This window comes from Symphodus melops (assembly GCF_947650265.1).
Source record: "Symphodus melops genome assembly, chromosome: 3".
In the NCBI taxonomy this organism is placed as follows: domain Eukaryota; kingdom Metazoa; phylum Chordata; class Actinopteri; order Labriformes; family Labridae; genus Symphodus; species Symphodus melops.
This window is the reverse complement of record NC_136693.1, coordinates 24,918,298-24,942,363: the sequence shown is the minus strand read 5'-3', so window position 1 is coordinate 24,942,363 and position 24,066 is coordinate 24,918,298.

Genomic DNA, 24,066 nt, shown 5'->3' with positions numbered 1-24,066 from the left:
CAACATAGAAATATGACTATATAAAGGTTTAATGTTATGGCTCTGTCCAAAATATTAAGCCCAGAGTAAAAAAAACACAGCATTTATTCATGTGTGAACCATAAGAGCAGATTCAAGGACACTGTGCAAGAGAAGGAACCTCAATTGCAGCATTTTTACCAATTTCTCTAATAAAATTATGCAAATCAAGTTGTGGTGCAAAGAAGCTCCCTGAAAAATGCAGGCAAATAGCTCCTTCATTACCAATTACAAGTGCAAATTGCCTGAGCTTTAAAATTAATCCGCCAAAGCTGGCACCTTTGCACCCTAAAGCCTCTTTATAAACGAAGCATTTTCTGATCTTATCGGAAGATTCAGGCAGGGGGGGGCTTACCTGACTTGCTGGTGACAATACTGTATCTTAGCAGTAACATTTGGAGTCATTCTGGAAAACGAAAACACGATTGTGGGAATTCGTCTCACTGCTTTTGCTCCAAATCTTTGAGTGAGTGTGGGTGGTGAGTGTTAGTGGATTAGACACAATCTCAGTTCGCCGAACGTCAACTGCAAATCACTATTGAGCAGGCGACATGGAGAGATTTACATGTCATTTACATATGTATGGATATGACAGACACAAAGAGAAGTATTTCTATCAGTAATAGACAACTTAGAGCCTTTGTTGCACAGTTTTCTGTTAGTCATCAAAATAAAAGGATAATGCTTTTTCAGCATAGATAAAGGGTTACTAAGGAGCAATAAAAAGCACTCATATTTTCACTTTTATTTGTGGACAGCATGTGTAGCCATCAGATGCATTATTGTGTTTTAACATTTAGAATTGCCTCTGTACACTATGTGTATGTATTATTTGATATTGTTTGTGCAGTGCATTATTTCTGCACAGGATTTAAAGCTGCAATGAAAAACCACTAATGCCATCCTAACATTACGCTGCAACTGCAAATTAAAACACACCAAGCGGCTATGTCACATGCCCAATGTACAGTTCCTGAATAGGTTCAAGTCTGGCCTCGGCTGCATGTCATCGCCCCACTCTCTCCTCCCAAGATTTGGTGTCTCAATAAATAGGCCCCCAAAGAACCACACATGGTGGCTTTTAATAGTTAATAGTCAGGTGTTCAGTATCAACTTGTAAGGATATTTATACTATTAGAACATTAGACTTCAGTATTCGCATTGTTGTTTGGCAGAGTAATGTCTCGTTGTCATGTCATATGGAGATGAATGTCATACAAATTATACTATTTGGTTCTGCACATCAAATTGTGCAATTTATACATGCACGCCTCCTCACAAAGCTCACATGCTCGGGACATTTGTATCATGGAGCTCTGGGGTTCATCACTAACTTTAAATCCCTTACTCATCACTGTTTGTTGAATGAACGTGTTGGATGGACTTCTTTGACCCTACGCAGACTTAAACACTGGCGTATTCTTATCTTCAACACTCTTTTAAGTCTGCTTCCTTCATACCTTATGAGTTCTGACCCTCATCAGTCAGAAGAGTATAGGGACTTATAATCTTTGATCCGAGAACCTCGTCTTATTTATTGTCTGTTCCAAAAGTCAGAGTGGAGCTATAGGAAAAAAGGTGTTTAAATTTGCTTCTCCCTTTACTTGGAACACATTACAAAATGAACTGAAACTCAACAAACTTCTCTCGTTGAACACTTTGAAGAGGAAGTTAACTGACTTGGAGGCAGATACATCTGGCTGTAGATGTTCTTCCTGATATGTTTGTGGATGACCCTGACAAACATTTGCTGCTCAGCTCTGTTTTTCGTGTCTTTAAATATCCCAAGGATGTTTTTGTTTGTATTGTGGGCTGCTTGTTGTCTGTCTGAAACTCTGTTACTTATGTTGGTGCTTGTTTTGTCCAGGACACTCTTGAAAAAAAGATTTTTCACATCAAGGAGTTTTTTTCTTCCTGTTTAAATGAAGGTTCCTGGCTAAAAAAAAAAATTCAATATATAATAAATAATGGTGTTTCATTGCTGCTGTCTGTGCCGTACAGAACCCTGCCAGTGAAACAGGAGGTAAAGGGGTGAGGGAGAAAAAGAGTAGACAGGAGGGGAGGAGGTAGATCAGGGAGGAAGAAGATGTCTCTGAACAGAGCATTTATTTAGATCTAAAAATCTGCTGCAATCTGTTGCATTGTAAGCCTTAAATAGATTTTTCTTTTTTAATTTAGTTTTTGTCAATAACTATTGGAAATACAAACAATTTTGGGTCAAAAAGAAAATAACTTAATAAACGTTTGTCTCTATTTCTTTGTTATTGAACAGCTTCTGATCATAACCCCTCTTCTTTTCTCATATCCTGAATGCTGTGAACAGCTGGGCATTGATCCATGAACAAGCACGTCCTTAAATGTACTCCATTGAGTGAAGTGTTGTGGATGACCGTAACATTTTGTATTATAGTGACTGAGACACATGCAAAAATATGAACTTCTCAACCCCAGGGATGTTTCCTTTAGGGTTGAGCTGATGGTCAAACCCTGTGCACAATGCAGTACGTCATTTATCTTTGATGATGTTGTCATGGATTGGTTGTGATTACTGACAAAAATATGTCATGATAAATCCTCAAAGATATCACTCATTGAGAATATCTGTTGTGGATTTACAGCATGCTGGCCAACACAGTTGCAGCAAGTAGGCTACAGGTGTTAAACTACACTTCATTTAGCCAACGCTTTTATTCTAAGCGATGTAAATCAGAGAGTACTGTAAGTTCAACACAGGCAAGGATCTAGAAAAGAGGACACAACATCAGTAAGTGAAAATGAACAGCTCTAAGTCCAATCTGACACGGGTGCTGACAGGCAGTACACAGAGGCAGAGCTCAACATTGACAGCTGTTCTTGAGAGTTCTAATCAGGATCAACGTTATCCTAAAATCGCCACTATTAAACAAAGCCATTGTCAAGGCAAGTTTATTTAAGATGCACATTACAACGAGGCAATTCAAAGTGCTTCACATTTCATCATAAGGAAAAATAAAAAAATAAATAAAACAAATGTTAAAATAAAAAATCTCAAACTCACTCAAACAAACAAACAAAGTGATTTTTTATGATGTACAAAAAACCTATAACTAACTAACTACTAACTACAACAACAATTACAGTAAATGCCAAGTTCAGTCACAAACCTAAAACATGTACAGTAACTGAATTGTGAGACACTTCAACTCCCCCCTCAGGAAATCCCAACTCTTGTCACTATGTTTTTTACACATTATTTGACAACATGAAACTTTCGGACTTATCTTGACAATTTTTACTACCTTAAGATCCCAGATTTGAAGGATTTATATGAGATTTTGCCAGAAGAAACAGGATGTGGCTTCCTGATATTTGAGATTCTAAAGTCAGTGTAAGAATAGTTATACTTTTCACAGTAGTTTTCACTAACACTGCATGTAACCTTTAGCCGATAAAGTGTTTAAGAAAAGGCCAGAGAGGAGCGTCAGCTGGTGAACATTAATTTAAACAAAAGTGGACTATAATGTATTATTAAAATAAAGTTTTATAAGTAAGGAAATGCACTCAGTATATTTGCTACACACAAACACACACACACACACACACACACATACTTACACATACAAACAGTGTGAGGTCTTAAAGGTTTCAAGTTGTCTTCTGGTTGGTGTGTGTGGTTAGAACTTGCAGGTTCACTAGCTCTCAATCCTATGACTTATGCTCATGGTCATAGATGAGACTGCAGTTCAAAGCAGCTCTCCGATTCGAGGAAAAGGAGATAAGGAAAGTGTTTTTTACATTATGTCCTTATGCCCTTTGCTATTATTCACAGAATCTACAAGGTATATTATTTTACATCTTCAGCAAGTGTGAAGAAGTCCTGCAACAGCCAATCTAGTTTGCAATGACTGTGGATTTTCCACTCCTGACTATGCATTTGCATAATGGAATTATGGGCTCAGCCATGCTATGTCTTTAGTGGACCATTAGGCAGGCCTTTACTGGATTGTAATTAGTGGCTTCTGCCCTTCACCTTCATTAGCATGCAAATGAAAATTCTGAACACCAAGAAATATTTGGCACATTGGGAGAAAAATGCCAAAGTGATTAACAGGCAATCCGTGGTGGAATTGTCTATTTCTATCTATTATAGTTTAGAGCACTTGAAATGGGACATTGCAGATTGGTTAAGTCCTAACAGGTTGATCTGAGCGGGCAGCTGGTTAAAATGAATTTTGATGACCTGATTGGTGACTGAGAGTTCACATGGCAAAAAGGTCTTTGGCCTTAATCTGGAAAAATCAACGAGCTCAATGCAATTTAGCCTTTCATCCTTCAGTTTACTTTTTTTTTTTCAATAAAATACAAAAACATTCATGATGTGCTTCCAGTCCATCTTTGTAACTAATTTCTTCCTTTATGCATTCCTTTCTGGATATTTTTAACACCTTCTTAATAATACTTTGTACTTGAACTCCTAAACCATCTTGCAGCATTTGCAAGTCTAATGCACTCATTTGAATTAAATGCTGCTTACCATGAATACAATTGAACCTTCAAGACATGTCAGACGAGACCCTGCCAAAAGTAACCCTCAGCATACACACATTAATCACAGGAGGGAGCCGCTGGGCCGGCCGGTAAAAACATCCTTCCAGCGGTGGCACATGCCAGCGAGAGGTGAAGCCCGAGGGTCGCTCTCCTTTTGTTAACCCTGTCTAATTAAGAGTCGAAAGTCAACACGAGGAGACAGGTTGAAGGCAGTGCTGGACGCTTGACTGCAACAAATTACTCACTGTATATAGCTGTAATTGATTTAAATATGAAGACGCCATCTGTGAGGATAGATAAGTCGGAAACTACAGCTTATAGCTTTTAAGCCATTTATTCATTAAACATAATTTACTTTGTGAAAGGGGAGCAATCACTGTTAGAGCTGTCACTTACAGAAGAACATTATGAACAGAATTCAAAAGATTTGTCATGAATTATATTAAAGAATCGTAACAAAAGCCTCCTTTTTATTCACTACATGGAGCACTCAACGCAAAAGGTTATTTAAGATGTATTTCTTAGATTTTTAAAGAATGAATCATTTGAGTTGTGCAGGTCTCTGTGTTAAGTACTGTTAGTGTTCATTGTTAACTCATCATTATAAAAGCTGCTTGTGCATCAAGACTACAAGACCTACAGTAAAAATATACAGTAACAAATAACAAAGGGAAATCATCATGAAGTGCTGACAGTGATGTCTGTGGAAACATGTAAGGAGTAATTTAACTGTCTTTAACACACAAATGTTAAATGACACTTGATGACAAAGTCCCAAAATGGTGTTAATATAATATGACAACACCTGGGGAAGAGGATTAGGGCTGGACAAGAGAAATACATAATGAGAGGAGGAAGAGTGTTCTCACCATGCACTTAGAGAATAAAGTCTAAGTTGAAATGTCAATTTTAAAACTGAAATAGGGATACCAATGGGAAAAGTGAGGTGCAGCTCTTCAATACTTTTCAACCTGACTTGATCCAACACTTACGTGTTTGTGTTGGGAAACCAGCGTCATGTAGCCTGTTCACAACACACTTGAATAAGTCAGCATTTCGATGCGTTCTACCATCTAGACTACCTATTATATTCAGTGATTTCATTACCCGAAGACAAATGATTTTTTTGTCAGTGCAGAAGTACTCTCGTTGGACTTTTCTTTGAGAGCTTGAAAAACCAGGATGAGGGTTATTTACAAACACAAAAAGAAGGATACTTAAAAACCTTAACCTGGATTCTTGAGTCTCTATAAACACACTCATTATTAGACAACTTTGTATTCAACCAAATGAAAGAGAAAGGATTGACGTTGTATAATTAATTACACATTTGACTTGAACAAATTTAAGAAGACAAATTTCAGAAAGTGTAGAAAATACTTTCACACCTTTATATAAGGTGTGAACAAATACTTATTCATTTATTAATTCATATATACACTTACCGATGTATTTATAATGTCCCTATAACCACCAGTTATAATCACATACTGTATGTTTTCCCTTCCCTTCTTCTGTTAATGCTGTTTATGATACATATTATGAGTCGGTATTTATCCATCCCTCTTCTCAACCTCTGATGAAAAACATGCACCTGTTATTTTAAAGAGAACACAACAATAAATCTGCTAATGAGTCCTTCAATGTGTATTGACCAGGGTTCACATTTGAATGTTTTGCTTACAAATACAGAGGTTTTTTGATCCACTGTGCTCAGTGGTAGAGAGGGTTGCCTCTCAACCAGAAGGTCGGGATTCAATCCCCAGCGCTTGCAGTCACATGTCGATGTGTCCTTGGGCAAGTAAACCTGCTGCCCTTTAACCTGCTCAAACCTCAAAGTCTCCTGAAGAGTTTGCAGAGCTCCCTGTCTTTCACCATGCACGCCGCACTTTTCCTTTTGAATAGCAGCAGCAGCACATCTCTGACAAGTTTTCTGGAGACTGGTTTTCATAGTCAGCCAGTAAATCGCACTGAATAAATTGAATTTAAACATCTTAAGTGTTTCAAAAGGAGAGGGTATTATACAGACTCATCACAGAGGGATATCCTAAAGTTGGCAGTCGCTGCTTTATGTCAACGGACAATCAGGGATTCCATTTTAATAGATTTTAAGGATGAAAAATAAGCCTTAAGACCTCTCGTTTTGCTTCTAAGTCCAAAAGCTGAATTGGATTTGGTAAATAACTAGATATTTAATTGCAAGAGCACTATCACCAGAAGAAATTAATTATTTTTGAGGACATAGGATTGCTGCTCCTTTATCGACCCAACCATTTCATTTAGCTCATCTTCATGGGTGTTTATCTTTTTTTACTTAACTCTGAAATTCCCCCGTTAGTTTTTGTGCACACATCATCATGAATAATTTTATGAGCTCTCCTTACGGAAAAAACAAACAAGTTTAACTTCTGCATGAACACAATGTGCATACACACAATGCAATATAAGGAAGAAGTGTGATTTCACAAACCTTTTCTTTATTATACACCTGTGTTTTTTGGGACATTACTGCATTGGGGAAACATGTCTGTATGCATGGCAAGTCTAATTTGTCACACTTATGAAGATCACATGAGGGGTACATGGTGAATGCATTCTGTTTTTGGTCTCCATTTTAGAAGCATGTCTGTCTTTTTTGATTGGTTTCAATAGTGTTTTTCTCTCTTTTTAACATCATTCCAAAGGAAGGAAACTTTGATGATGTTTATGGCTTACAGCTGATGTAAGGAACTTGCAATTTGTGTGGGTTATGGCAGCCCATGTGGACAAAGAGGTGCATCTTATCTCTTTGCTGATGTATAATTGAAACATTCCTCATACTGTCATTCAACGGTCAAACAAATAACGCACTTTAAAGCATAGTGCCAAGAGGAAAGTGCCAATAAATACGCTTTCAGTCGGAGTGACACTTAAAGGAACAATATGTAGGATTTTGGTGTTGTGCACTTCCCGCAGTTCTCAGGGTTAAACTGTACTGTCGTAAAACATACAGCTATTATGCCTTCCCCATTACTTCCACTCATAGACATTTTGCTTTTGTAGACACGCAGAGTAGCGGTGTTGTGAGAATGTCTATTGACAAGATACAAGACTTTTACCTGATGTTATTGGCTATAGGTCTGAGACAACTTTTGGTGTGAGATGGATTCATTCATTTATTTGTATGCAAGCCTGAGACATACTATAACTCTTTTAAGCTTCATCTGTAATCATCCTATTCCATCTCTTAGCCTGAGCTATTGTATCAAACTGCACCAAGATAAACTAACTGGCAAGTGCCAAAAAGCTGAATACAGAATTCATTTATGGCCCTTTTTTGGGATAGATTTCTTTGGTCAGAAATGTTTTTAAAAATAAATGAATAAAGTTGATATATCTTTGGAGCATGGAACATTATTAGTCATGTAAATTAGACTCTGGACTGCTCCATGTATAAAAGTTCAGAAAACAAAATGACTTCAAAGATTTCTCAGAATGATCCATCTAAGATATCTATCAATCAGAAGTTCCATCTTTTCTCATTATGAGATTAAGTTTCTCCAGCCATAAAAAAAAATGGCCTTCAACCCATCACTGTTCTCATACAGTAAATCAAGTATAAGAAGATTTTTAAGGTCCAGTGGGTACATTTTATTTCATTATTTATTTTTCCTCCAAAAAAAATCCGATTGCATCATTGCTCAGAACGGACAGCCTGCTCAATAATTCATACAATTAGTTTTTCTCCTTAAGCAAGCTCTCTTGTTTCGGTAACCTGCCTCCACCTTCGCACTGGCCCCTGTCTTATTAATCAGCCCCCATCGATTTAGTGTTGAAACTAATTAAAGCCCTGACATGTGCAGTTGATTCCAGACATCTGTTTGTGTCACAAATGCAAAAGCACGCCCTCACTGCCACTCTCTAACTCACTGCCACTGACACCCGCAGAGTAACTCGTTCTACTGACGCTGGCGAGAGGCAAGCACATTGTGTTTTTCTGCAGATTCATTGCTGTTTAAAAGTGTTGTTTGAATTCTAACAAGCCTGTCTGAAACGTTTGCTTCTTTTGTGTTGATTCTTAAACTCTAATTGAAGTGCATTTAGTTTTTCTTTATTTGTAAATGTGTGTGTATGTATTTCACAGAGGTGCCTCTAAGTTCAATGGTTAAACTGTATAAATGCTAAGGTTACAGCCTTCTTGAACTCAAGCTGTTTGTTGGGAGATGAGCCATAATTTTATTTGTAAGTAAGGCAAAACTTAGCATACAATAATGTTGCTCATACCAGATCTCCATTGTCTCAAGACTATCTCTTCACATAACATGTACTGGATATGATTCCCTGCTCGTCAGAGTCTGTGGATATTACTTTAAGACACTCAGGCTCACCCGGTCACGCCCCAAGCTCATCTCTAAAGCACCTGTGAAGGCTTGCAATCCATGGCTGTTTGATCTCCATCTGAGTCAGGGTGCAGTGTCTGTGTGATCCATGTGATTTTTGAAAAGTTCAAAGAAAGTAAAAGCGTATTGTGGGCTTCAGCAGTGTCTTCGCTTGTCATTAGGGAGATTATGTATACTTTTATTTAGAAAGTACATGAAAACTTAGCACACTATAAAACTTATTTCATCAGCTATTGCAAGAGAAAACAAATAAAGTAAGTTAGTGTGGCGGGTGAGATTTATTGTGTTGGATTGCAGCTGTCAATCAATTCTGACAAAAGCACACTCAGGCAGTCTTGATCTGTCAGAGTTTCGAGTTTCTCAACATAATTAAATGAATAAAAACCTTAACCTTTCTCCTCAAATTTTTCCTAACTTTTACTTGGATCTGTTTGATACTTTAGATTATTTTATTCTCAAAGTGGAATTTTACTTTTAGTGAAGAAAAAGCCCTTAATGTATATAATGTACATGAATTAAAACAGTTAGCCTCCAGCAGATCAATTTATAAAAGTCCTTCCAGTTTTGAACCTGCACATACTGCACATCAGTCTGCACGCACAGTATTTAAAATCCAATTCAAACAATAACTAAACATTGAGGCTGGCGAGGAATCACAGGAATTCTCGTTGCTATTTTTTTTTAGATATTTTTAGTAGACTGGAGGTTGCCGCTTCTACAGTATATTTATATTGTCCTTAGTTCTGATTGGTTAATTATGTGTTTCCAAGATTGCGCTGCGTTTCTTTATTGCAGAGTAAGGCAACTCAAAAGGGAAATGGTGTCACGAGCTGCTTTGGCTGTGTAAATGGCCACAGACAGTGAGAGTCAGTAATACGCTAATTATCCCACATAATACAAAAGAAATTAAGTCAAGGCTAAATAGATGAGCCTTTGCTCTTAGCTCTTTTTTTACAGCAGCTCCATGTTTAAAATGTATAGTTTGTGCTGTAAATGTTCTTTGCCATGATAAACACTCATTCATTACTATGAACACGCATAACTAGACTCCATGCCCCTAAAATGAATATGTGCTACTTAAAGTAGCAGTGGTGGGTAAACAATTAGCGTATCCAGCCCTTCAATGATGAAGCTTCCCACTACCCCTATTAAGACATGGCATCTTTATACAGTTTATCCCCGCTGTTTTATGAATTCACAATTACACCTCATTAATGTGTCATTTGCATAATTACAAGAAATGGGGACACCGTTCACAGTGGGAGCACACACTACCTTGAAGGGGGAAAAAAGATGTGACAGTGTTTTGAGCTGTAGAGGCAGAGATACTCAGATGTTGTCTTTGTGTTTTTCAGATTAATTATTTATGAATTAACAGCTGAAAATACAAAGTGGTACAAAGTTCACTTCTGAATCAGTCGAAAGCAGCCACAATTCACAAAACCTAAAAATCCTTTGTTCATATTTTATCTGGACTTTCAGCTGCATTAATTCTGAAAAATAATTCAGTTTCATCACAGGCATGAAATAGGTCGAAAAAAAATGCCATCTCTAATAAAAGCTATTTGAGGAAATTCAGCGAAAGAGCTTATTTGGCCTGCATGCACAGGTACTTTAACCCAGCCTCTCTAGGTTATTTGTAAGATAAATGAAACCACAGAAACAGATGACAGGTCTTTAGCTCAACTATAAAATGCAATTAACCAGCAAATGAGGCCAGGCAAGCCGCTCTGACCATTCGGCACGAGCAACAGCTAGAGGGGAAGGAGGAGAATGGGTAATTCATAGCCAATCTGCAAACTGCTCCGCCGCCTTTACTCGGCTAATAAATAGCATTTGACGTTTTAACTGCTGCTGATTTGGGTATTCAAAGGTATTTAAGTCCGATTCCTATGATTTTTTTTTTCATTGCTTGCTAACAGAAATGATCAAAGATTTTCTCTTTTATTGCAGTTCATTTGTCTGATGTTTGTAAAAAAGTATTTTTCTTAAACCCTCCAGTTCACAATATGAAAAAAAATCCACTTTAAAGGGTTTAATAAAAGAACTTCGATAGCTCATGTTTTGACATTAACAGTTCACACTCATGCTAAAAGGTTTTATCATCAGATAAAGGGTCATTCAGGGGGGAGAGCATAAACTGCCACTTTCAGAGGCCAAGTGGAAAGCATTTCCTGGAATACAATAGCAGTTCCAGTTGACTATTTTCTACATAATTCAGTATATATTTTATACTGTTTTAGATGTCAGGAACTGTTGCTTTTGGGAACGTCACATACAGCCCTGTCATTACTGGAAACCACAGTCAAAGTTAAAACAAATGGACGCCTTAGTGTAGCACTCACAGGCAATTAAGAGCTGTTTAGTTCGTAGCCTTAACATTGATGCTATGAGCTAACAGCTTGAAGAAAAAATATAAATAGCAAAGGTAAGGAATACAATGTTAACCAGTAAAGTTTAAAATGGTGATTTTTGTATTAATTGTAATAGTATTAATGCACATTTTTTTCTATCTGTATTACATGGGGGATTTTTTCCCCATCTGTATAATAGTGGTAGACATTTTACCTTTGAGGACTGTCTGACAGAGGAAAAAAATCTGATATCCAATATATGTTTGGGTCTGTTTAATTTTCCATCCCTCAGTGTTTACTATATAATCATATCAAATCAGCCTCACTGCAAAGCAGGAATGCATTATGTCAGGAAAATGTAGAGCTGAGTGTGTACCACCCACCTTTCCCTTCAGCGAGCAACCCACAGGCCCCAGTGGTCGGATACCTTGCCAAGGCCTTTTGTTCTCAGCCATAATACATCTTTATTAGTATAATCCCGCTGCTCCTGTGCTTTACTCACACTCCATTAGTCTTTATCCAAATCATGTAGTTACAAACAGACTGTCATTGAAGGCAGGCTGGAGAAAAACTCTCTGGACAGCAACGGTGGATAATTGCCTCAACTTTCCGACTAACTGTTTAGTTGAATGAAGTCTGAAAAGCTTTTGGCAATGACACAACAAGCAGCCCACATTCAGAGCTGAGCGCTCAGATGAAAAGCCTCAATCTGACACTTAAACTGTAACCAGGCAGAAGAAACCTGGCTCCGCTCGGTCCCTGATACTCCTCCCCGGTCTGAATACATGAGTGTGCACAGGGGTCCTGAGATTTATGGCAGCAGCTCAACGTAGCTGGTGGGGGAAAGTCTTTGGGGGTTTTCACATCCCTCCATTTGTTTTGCACATTACTGATGTTTCCATTAATGTGCTGCGAGCATCCCCTCGAGAAGTGTAGATGGGGCTGTTCTCAAGTTCAGGCTTCATTTAGTTTTCCCCGTTGTTCTTCTCTGGAGATAAAACCTGACACACAGACCTCTCTGGCTCTCCAGAGGAGCTATTAATACAGGAAGAAGAACAGAGGAGAGGAGGGGGCAAGCCCCAGATCCACCTGGCGGACCAGGCACTGCCATGTTTACTTGGATCCTACATGGGAAATGGATGAATAGGCAAACAAAAGGTTCAGTAATGGTGGGAAACTGATGCCTCTCAGGTCCCTAATGAGCAGTGGATCTTTTTCAGTACCCCCTCACTAATCACCACACCTCCAAATATCATTAATAAAGCTGTGAACTTATTAAGTCCAATTTCACCCTGAAAGGTTTTTCAAAAGACATTGATCATCTTTGATATATATGAGTATTTCAGAGTGTGTAATACTGAGAATAGCTTTGTGACCGTGCATACAATATTATCAGCTATCTTAACAAAATGACTATACACATACATGTGTCACTCCTTCTTTATTTTATTTTCATACATATAAGTAGTGTGAGGTAAAATTACCCAATAGACGTGTGCAAATAGTAATGTTGAATATCTTTAATGCATGTTACAGTAATGTCGTAGCATGCGAGTTACATTCTTTTGAATGAGTCACAATATTCTGATTTTTATGCGGTGGAACACTGAACTTAAGTAAACCTTACAGCCTTAGTAAAACTGACTAAAATTGTAACAAACATGAACAATGAAGGTTTGGAAATACAGAAAGTAAAGGGTGGATTTTTTTCAAGATATGAATGGTCTCTTCCTCAAAAGACTTCTTGAAAGGGTTGAGCACCAGGGAGATAGAGGGGTTTTGCTTACTTTGAGGTTTGCAGGGTTTTTTGGTTGTTTTTTTTTTTTTTGGCATTTTGTGCCTTTACTAGAGATGGAGGACAGTGGACATGAGCGGAATTCAGGGAGAGAGGGTGGGAAACGACATGCGAGAAAGGAGCCACAGCCCGGACGTGAACCCCCGACTGTAGCCTTGATACATGGGAGCGCCCTTGAGGTTTTCAGGTTCATTAAAAAGCACAAGGCCCTTTGTCGCATGTTAACTCTGTCACTCTTCAGCTGTTCAATCAAGAAAAGCTCTGTGACACGAATGAAATAACCACACGTTTTATCACTGCGGTTTCACTCGGCTCAACTGAACTTTTACATTTCCATCAGCATTTTTATTGCTGCAAAGGTTTGGTTTTGGAGGGTCCGTTCAATTGTAAACTTATACACCACCTATCATCAGCCCAAATACAATCAGAACATATCTTTCATGGAATGGGCTTTGAGATGGAAAAGAAACTGACTTGATGGCTGTGATCCACTTCTTGTGAATCCACCCTGATAATGTGTATTTGTTTACTTCCTTTTGTTGCTTTCTTTGAAAATATTTTCCATGTGAAAACAGAAAAGGTTTTTTTTTCCCTTAAGTGAAATAATTACACCCTTATCTGGTCACAAAGGGAAACATGCAAGTGAGGATGATAACGAGATGTCAGTTAAATCTGATGCACATTTTTCCAAATACAAAAGGTATAAGAACATGCATTCATCCATTATTCACTGTCCATTCCACTTTTTGCTGTTTGGGGTTGCAGGGGGTTGGATCCAGTCCCAGCTGTCATTGGGCGAGAGGTGGGGTACACCCTGGACTGGGCGAATAGTCACAAGGCTGTCAAACAGAAAGAGACAACCAGCCACTCACATTAAAAACTATACGAGCAATTTAGAGTCACCAATTAATCTAACCAGCATGTCCGCCATGAAAGGGAAGAAAGGAAAGGATCGAAGAGAGAGAGGAGGGAGATCCGAAGAGCATTGATCGAGGAAACACGAGAGCTGACGTTACAGAAGACGTTTCACTGACAGGCGCGCCACCTTATCGAATATCACTCATTGATTGGACACTGAACCTGACCAGACTTAACAAAAAAACATAACAACATGAGTGGAGTTTAACGCTGGAGAAAAGATGGACGTTATTAAAGTTTGTTTGTATTATGATGATGAGAATGACAGTTTGATACAGAGGGAGTCTGAGTCAGAAACACATTTTACATTCACAGGTAAAGTTTTTATAATGCAGAACCTAATGAATAATTGTATGTATTCTTAAGAAAATAAACTATAAAGTACATTTTCAAATTACAAGCCAAAACTTATAAAAATAATAAATGGGTCATTCCGCCAAAAGAGTGCATTTTGCTCATCGTAACTCTTCAAAATTAAAATTAATTTTTCATTCCATTTCAATATAGAATTGAGTAATATACACATTTACTCATTCAAAATGAGTACTGGTCAATCTCAGGCTACTTTTTTAAATTTATTGCAACTATCGAAAGTTTATTATCATTGCATTTTTTTCTCTGCTGTTACCAAAACACAAATGCCATTTTAAAACCATGTTTAAAGGAATATCAACCACATACATTGTTTTCCCTTAGAAAACAATGTATGTGGTTGATACATTTCGCTCATGTCTGTGATGACTCCAGGGTATAGATCACCATCATACTTAAGCAGCAGTGCTCAATGGTCCCTGTAACTATGATTCACAAAACTGATCTCAGATGACAACAACTTTAGCCTATTTCATTTAAAATGCATACAATCATGTAAACTAATAATACTCATCCATTCATTATATTATTTCAATTCATTCATTCATTGTATTCTTTTAATTAACAGAAAAGGGCATCAGAAAGCACTAGCCTACTCAAAAGCCTACTGTTACTCTATGTTTGAGTAACAGCAATGAGGGTAACAGCAATGAGTTTTTAGCATAAAATGACCAATTGTGTGAAATCTATCAACTCAGCATCCGTGCTAATAGCTTAAGTATATAGAGCACATTCTTAAGATTTAACTAAATATTTTACTTTTGATATCAACAAATATTGTCTTAGAGATAATTTAGGTAACAGGACTGAGTTTTTAGATTGACTGTCTCTGACGCAGCTAATATATCCTTAAATTTAAGGAAAAACAAATGAGATTATATGCTTTTGGTCTTGCCATGACTTGCAGAAGGCCCAAATGATGTCACTTCCTGCAGAACATGTCACTAATGAAATGTTCAAAATTTTTTAGAAGGGGGAATATGTTTGGGTAACAGCAATGAGTGAAAACCTGGGGACAGCACTAAAATGTGAATTTTAACCAAAATATAATGATGTTTTTGTAAAACTTTTTTCTTGCAAGTGTATATTGAATATGGAGTCACACTAAAATGCAAAAAAAAGAAAAAAAAAGATTTTGGAAGGATTTTGTTCATGATGCATTGTGGTAAAGTGTAGCTTTTGGCTGTGGGGACAGGCAAGAAATGCCACGTATCAGTGTTTTGGATGCCTTTTTAAAACATTTAAAAAATATATATCTCTAATTTCTACATTGATTCATGTGTACAGTGTTTAGTATAATAATAAAATGTAATTTGTATGATATAATTACTTGTGTTTACACATTTAATATACAATAATATGCTGGGGACGGAAATGTCACTCTTATGGCGGAATGACCCAAATATTAAATCTTTATATCAGAAGAAATTGGCCTTTTGTTTGAAGCAAACTGCTGGTTGTTCTTTAGGTGTTTTTTTATCAGGTATCATAAAGACACTCAACAGTGTTACTGTGTGCATTTGATTAGAAATAATACAGTGCATATTCGTGCAACATAAACAGCTGCTAAAGCCGACTTACAGCTGAATGTGATCAGCTGATGTCTCTTCACATGACGCTGTAGAGGAAATGACATCATGTCTTTATATTTTTCCTCATTTGCTCTCTCCTATGCTTTGTTTCCTTGCATCTCTTCATCCATCTCTGCCGGGAGGGACTAAGAGCCTTCTCATTGACCACAGCACCATGCAGCCCGTCAAAACGCAAATATTGTGTTCATTATTATCATTATTTAACGCTTTAGCCCAGAAAAGATTTTGTCTCACTGTTGTAGTTGCAGGGCTCTATCATTAAGAGCAGGTTCTTTGTTCAGAATATGAATTATGATTTTGTCTACGAGTGCCCTTCCAAGAAAAAATACTGACTTTGTGACTTCTTTATGTGTTCCTTTCATGTAGGCCACAGACAAAGTAAAAGAAACAAAGTGGTTAATAAGGCAAAGGGTCAACTAAAGATGCTCTTGAATTCTATTTTCACATCATGCCTGCATTTAATGAACAATCACTTAGCTGTTTAATGCCCATCAGTCAAGATTTTAAAAAGTAGCGTCCTTGTTAGCGAGTGTCCTTTGAGCTTAGTTGCTTTATTTATTTACAGATTTCCCAAAACAACCCAGGAAAAAAAAACACATTACCCAAAGACACAAATCTGCTCTTTCTAGGGACTGGTAATACACAGAGACACAGGCAGAAAACTCTGCTCTATATGCAGCACTGTTGAATGTCTTTACCACTCTGCCAGATTACTTTTCCATGCCTCAGTCTCCTCTGGCTGGCCTCGCTCTGCCTTCACATAAGGACAATGAAGAGAAGGCGATAAATCTTTATTGAAGCAATTATAGAGCAAATGTTATTTACACCACCTAATTGGGCCTGGGTATCTCTCCGCTCATAGAAATTAAGGCTCGAGGGGAGTTAAAATGGACACCAATTAATTTTTGCTGACAGAATCAGCAAAACGGCAAATGGCAACAAAGGGAGTTTCCCCTGGAGGAAGTGACTTTAGAGGGAGGTGAGAATAACTCGACTAATGTAGTCACAACATCACAGCATTTCCATATAAATAACTTCCAAAGAAATAAGAAACTCATTTGCCTGGATGAAAAGAAATCAATTACAGCAACAAACAGGCTAGCTCCATTCCCCCAGACCTTGAAAAGTACGAACAACACAGTTATGGTACATTGTAATGCTTTTCTTGGGTTCTGGCAGAATATGCATAATGTGCAGTGACGGACAGGGAGGGGTAGCGTCAGCTAGTAAATGTCAAGTACACATACAGGACCACACACAGCTTATTAAAAAGCTGTCACGAGGAGAGAAGAAGCTAACAGGATGTACCAGACTTGATGAGGATTTATTACCCACTGCCATCTTTACTAAATGGCATTCTTAGACTCCCTGAGTCTTAAAATAAATCACCCAGCCGATGTGAGCATGTGTGTATGTGGGTGCGCGTGTGTGTATTAGAATGCATGTGTGTTATTGGGTCAGTTTTGAAAGTTATTTTGTTTTTGACAAGGTAAGAAATTAGAGCAGGAAAATGGAGAAGCCTCAGTTCAAACTTCAGTGTCATTGAACAGTATATCAAATGAAGAGTAAATATGTGCAGAGTGGGGTATCCTTTAGCGAACAGTGTCACAACTTGTTGCCAATATAAATCAAATGGTATATTGTCACCACTCAAACTCACTGTGCACTGAGTCACTTCTAGTGTTCATTCAAGCCACAGAAGAGAAGGGGGGGGCCTACATAATTCAGAAGGTCCTATTTTTTAATAACAATTGTTGTCATTGCCTTATTTTAATTTATCTTGCAGACATGTATTTACATCAACACTAAAAGCTTCTATTAAGAGCTTTTTTAATAAGATTAATTCTGATGGCCATTTTTTACCGGCAAAAGCTAACAAGACCATCAGCAACAAGACTGACTGTTTCTGTGATGTTATTTTGACTGCCTGAAACTGCTGCCAAAGGTGACAGACAAAGCAAAGCGATTTACATTACACATAAGATGCAGCCTTTGTTTTTATTTTTCAAAGCAAATACTCACAAAAAGTGATGCTTTTGATGAATAAAAGAAAGCAGGAAGAGATCCGTTAGCAAACACTCAAGGAGATTTTAAAAAAGTACCACTTTGATCACAGGGGGCGCCAAATTCAACTCACGCCGATAGTTTCTCACAGGAGTTTAATTAAAAGGGATATTTAACCAATTTGTGTTAAGCTTTGCATCATTAGATCATCACCTGGTAGTAGAGCATTCCAGCCCCCATTTTCCTAAAGGAGCCTCAGATAACGCAAAAATCATTGTTTTGCATCATCGAAGGCTGCTGTTAGCAAGGGTGAAACTACATGGCTAGTTCCTCATATTTTCGATCACTGAAGCTACAGACCTGTTACAGATCAATGAGCTGTGCATTCTGGGAGTTGTTGTCTTTCATCCACATGAGCCAAAAATAAACGTTCTGTCTTTACTCATTCAAGAAGGCGCCAACTTAAAAAGCTCTTTCACATTTCTATATGACCCAATGTGGATATAGATTCCTGTTTCAACAGGTGAAGTATCCCTTTAATGATATTTGTTTTAAATAAAAAGAACAATGTCGGACAAAAAGTGAAAAAGTTATATCCTTACTATCCTCCTTACTAAATTCCATAACATGTAAGTAAGTAAGTAAGTAAAATTTATTTATATAGCACTTTTCGCAGGCAGGGGCCACAAAGTGCTTCACAAACAGGGTTTAAAAACATCACAAGCAATATACAGACAGTACAAAAAATCATAGCAGCCCTAAAAGAGACTAATTAAAAGCCTGGACAAATAAAAAAGTCTTCAGTTGACTCTTGAAAGTGTCAACTGAATCAATTGAGCGCAAGGATGATGGAAGTTCATTCCAGAGGCTCGGAGCAACGACCTGGAACGACCGGTCACCTCTAGTGTGATAATGAGCTCGAGGGACCTTCATCAGGTTCTGATCCATAGACCTCAGCGCTCGCATAGGGGCCTAAGGCTGGATCAGCTCACTAAGGTAAGAGGGAGCCTGACCATGTAGGGCTCTGAAGGCCAGAACCAGGATTTTAAACCTGAACCTAAAGGACACTGGCAGCCAGTGAAGGTTTTTCAGAACAGGGGATATGTGGGTCCTCCTATTTGTGCAGGTCAGAATTCTTGCTGCAGAATTTTGAACTAATTGCAGTCTCTTTCTTGTTAAGACAAGAAAACAAACTATTGCAATAGTCTAAACGTGAAGACACAAAGGCATGGATAATGAGCTCCAAATCATTTTGCAAAACCATGTTTCTAAGTTTGGAGATCTTCCTCAGTTGAAAGAAGCAGTTCCTTGACAGCTGTTTACAGTGCTGGACTAAAGACATGTCATTGTCGAAAATAACTCCCAGGTTTCTAAGACTAGGCTTCACGGACTGGCCTAGGTCCCCCAAGAACTGCTTAATCCCTGGAATTGAGTCATCAGGGGCGAGAATCAATGTTTCTGTTTTCTCTGCATTGAGCTGTAGAGAATTTTCGCTGAGCCATTGTTTGATTTCCATCAGACAATGACGTAGGGAGCTCAGCTTCTGGATCTCGGATGGCTTAAAAGAGCAGTACAGCTGGATATCGTCAGCAAATAGGTGGAAAGAAACATCATCGAACCTTCGTATGATCTTTCCTAGAGGGATCAAATACAGCAAAAACAAGACAGGACCCAAGACGGAACCTTGAGGCACTCCACACAGCAGGTCCGCAGAATCTGACCTTATTTGGTTGGCTGCTACACTGAAGCTTCGTCCAGCTAGATAAGAAGAGAACCATTTTAGAACTGAACCCGACAGTCCAACTTGATCCCTCAGTCTTCTCAGCAGAATCTGATGGTCTACAGTGTCAAAGGCTGCGGACAGGTCCAAGAGAACCAGGACCGTGGACTTTCCAGAGTCAGCAGCCATCATAATGTCGCTGGACACTTTCAGTAAGGCCGTTTCCGTGGAGTGTTGCTTACGGAAACCAGACTGAAGCGGTTCATGGATGCTGCTTTGATCCAGGAAAAGGGTCAACTGATTACAGACCACCTTCTCAAGGATCTTTGACATGAAAGGGAGCTTAGAAATAGGCCTAAAGCTATTAAGATCTGTTTGGTCTAGGCCTGCTTTTTTTAGTAATGGCTCCACTATGGCATGTTTGAATGCAGTAGGAAACACACCAGTGGACAAAGACAGGTTAACCATTTTGGTCACACACGGGCCGATTTCTCCAAACACTTTTTTAAAAAGCCTACAGGGAAGGACGTCAGATGAGCAAGAGGAGGGCTTCATCTTAGACACCACTGCCAAAATATCAGCAACCGTCACAGTCCTAAACGAGGACCACAAGCTGGAGACAGGCTCAGAAACAGCAGGGGTAACACGAAGAGGGGGCGGGATGTTGTCCTTGATCATCTTTATCTTGTTTGTGAAGAATCTCAAAAAGGCATTGCTGTCAGCTTCACAAAACACGGGGGTAACTGGGGCAGCAGGACATACAAGTGAGTTTATCGTTTCAAACAACACTTTGGGGTTTTTCTTATTTAGTGCTACCAGTTGATGGATATACTCAGATCTGGCATTTTCGACCATCACATTGTATGAGGACACAAGGTCCCTGAGGTAGAGCCTGTGCACCTCAAGGTTAGTGGATTTCCACAGGCGTTCAGTCTTTCGACATAGTCTCTTTAGATTTAGGATGTCTTCATTAGTCCACGGGCGAGCTTTTTCCCTGGTAGAGGAGTTTGTTTTAACAGGAGCCACCTGGTTCAGAATTTCTACACAGTGATTGTTAAAACAGTGAGTGAGATCATCCACATCGAGACAGTTCATGACCAAGACAGGATCAAATAAATGAGAGAAACTATCTGCAGTATTAGCAGTGATAACACGCCTCTGAGACCTGACTGTTGAAGGCTTGGGCTCAGGACAAAAGTGCAGATCAAACAGAACAAGACTATGATCACTCAAATGAACATCATTTACAGACAGGTTTAAAATGTCTAGGCCAAGCGTAAAAACTAAGTCTAAAATATGGCCTTTTTGGTGAGTGGGCTCAGAAACATGCTGCTCAAAATTAAAAGTTTCAGTCAATGTTAGAAGTTCCATTGCAGGGGAAGACGAGCTGTCATCAACATGAAGGTTAAAATCCCCAAGGATTAAAACAGAGTCCAGCTTTATAATAGAGGACAAGAAGTCACTAAAATCCTTTAAGAAGACAGCAGCAGGGCCAGGAGGACGGTAGATCAACACACAGTAAAAAGGGGATGAGGAACCCATCTTAACCATCTGTGATTCAAACGAAGAGAAATCTTGGGACTGGATCAGTTTGCATTTTTGGACTTCCCTGTGCACAATGGCCAGGCCACCACCACGGCGACAGGGGCGGGGCTTCCCGACAGCAGAGCAGCCAGGTGGACAGAGATCATTTAAATGAATGAACTCTTCATTTCTCTGCCATGTCTCTGAAAGACACATAATATCCAGATTTTCTCTTGTAAAAAGATCGTTTAGTGAATGAGACTTGTTCGCAATTGAACGAGCATTCAATAGGCCAACGTGGATTGACGTCTCGGAGGTAGTGTCCGTGTTGCGGAGCGGGATTGGACGAAGGCACATCCAGCGATCACGTGAGCTCCAGCTGGTCCATGCTGGAAAAGCCGGCATAAACACGGAAGTAGGCGATGGCGATGAAAACCCCTGACCATGGCTCCAACACTGTGAAGGGTCCAGGACAGTTGTTGAAGTGCAGGCAGGCGGCAGCGAGGACACGCTGGCGCACACATCGAGGAGAGGAATCTGGCGCAGGAACCGAGCGTGGTCCCGGCAGCCGAAGACGACGGAGCCCCCGTGCACCGCAGCACGTCTTCGCTTTACTTGGATACCGGACCGAGAGCCTCTTTTTCTGGATCTCCTGCGGGTCTTACCCGGCACCCGATACAGCATCAAGTAGTCCGGTGAGTCGGGATCGATTTCAAACGGAGGCGGAAATGCCTGTTTGTACCGGTCCCAGGTATGAAACATGTCCTCCAATGACTCTTTGATACGAAATAAAGAGTCCCGATCATAGGTTAGTAAAGCCAGGACACTTCCATTTGTCATCTGGGCTGCTAAGATCACATATAGTGAAACAATAAACATCAATAATCTACAAAACAGAGAGCGAGCCGTGGCACTGCCAGTCACAGGCGCCAGTACGGTTTGAACGTAAACAAGTTGTGATGCATGATGCATGATCGATCCGTCACCGCTCCACTACGGCAGCGGAGCTGGTTTTTACTTCAGTCATGTGTGTGCTTCCACCGACTCCGCTGCTCTGCATCTCAGCTGCGCCCTAGCTCTGGTAGTCTGAAGGCCTCAGCAGGACATACCCGAGGCTTCTAATTTTACGGGAGCACAACACCAATTGACCATAGAGCAGATCGAGCAGGGCAGGAAGTCAGACACCAAAACAACATTAAAACATCAGGTTTTTATTTTCAAAATAAAACACTTTGTATTGACTTTTGGACCTTATGTGTGTTTGTTGTTGTGTAATAAGGGGTTTTGTAAGGTTTTACCTGGTGATGTCACACATAAATCTGTAATTACCGCAGCAACCCCTTTGTTTCTGCACCCCAGCTGTCCAGCAGTACTTCTTTATGCTGCACTCTGAGAACGCAACCTGTGGAAGGTGACGGACAATAGAGCCATAAGGAGACATGATGGAGCGAAGTTGACACGCAAAGCACACATATCTGTTGGAAATTCTGTTTTATACTACAGAACACCACAATTGTTTTAATCAGTATTCAACCAGAGAAGGATTCCGCTTCAATGAAAATGTTAAAATGCTGCTTTAATCTCACTTCAGGTCTCTAAGTTTATGTTTCCGCCACAACCACTATAATGCAAGTTTCTAACAGCATTCTTTGGTTCTTAATCCAAATCCCGCAAGTTTTAATGAAGTTCATAAAGCTGCTCCCTTACAAGGAAAGTGCTTTGATTATGCATATGATACATAATAACTTTTAGTAACTTTGTACCTTTAACTCTGACCCTTTTCGTCACACTGCAGTGTTGTTGAAAGAACGGCTAATTAGAGAAGCAGAGGAAGGAAACACTTTTGTGAATATCCACACTGAGTCTTTAGGTACCTCTGTACACCACTGGATGGCATCCATAACAAACAAATTACAACCTATGAATACTGTGGATTCTATCCATTTCAAACACATTCACTTTTCAGACAGAGACATTTGATCAAGTGTACACCTTTCATTTTGTTGCTTCTATTATTGTAAAGACTTCTTCCAGAAATCGTTTTGTTTGTTTTGAACTATTTAAAATACATCTCTGCTACACCAGCTTTGCCGATAAGACATAAAAGCAGTACTTCATCTGTATTATATGCAAAACTGAATTAAAGATATCATTCACACAAACACTTGGCCGTGGCTGCCAAATTGATCGCTTTCTGGCCTGTTTTCCGTTTTTTTTTTCTGGTCGAGACTTTGCACATTCAATAACTTTAAATTGAAGTGGCCTGCATGTCATCTATTTAAAGGATAAAGTGATGGAATTCAATCTGCTGAACAAACTGGGAGCAGTCTTCATTTGGAGTAGAAATGAGAGCGGCACCAGTGGGAAAACGCAATATTGTCTGCTCTTCCCTCACTGGACAAGGTCAATTAGAGAAGGACATGGATTGGCAATCAAACCTGACACCAAAGATTGACTATGGTGATTATAACCATGCAGATGGGGGGCTTTAAAGGTTATTAATAATGATTTATGGAATTAATTAAAGAAGTAAGATAGGATTCCGTGCTTTAAATACATTATACAAGTCCAGCTGAGGGAACATTTACCACTTGCCGGAGCTCCAGTTATGCAATATGCTCTGTGACTTGATGGTTTGTCATTTAGTGGAGTTATGATGATGATTACAGAGAGAGGAGATGAATGATCTGAAAAGATTGCTCAGATATGAGATTCAATGGGTTCACTCTGAACATTTTAGTCCAAAGCATGATGCATGGCTCAAAAAGTGTGACACATGAGTAGTCTATTGATGAATCCATGGTGGATACGAAGTCTACATGGTCGACACTTTCTTCTCCCCATTGATACTGAGATTGGCTCT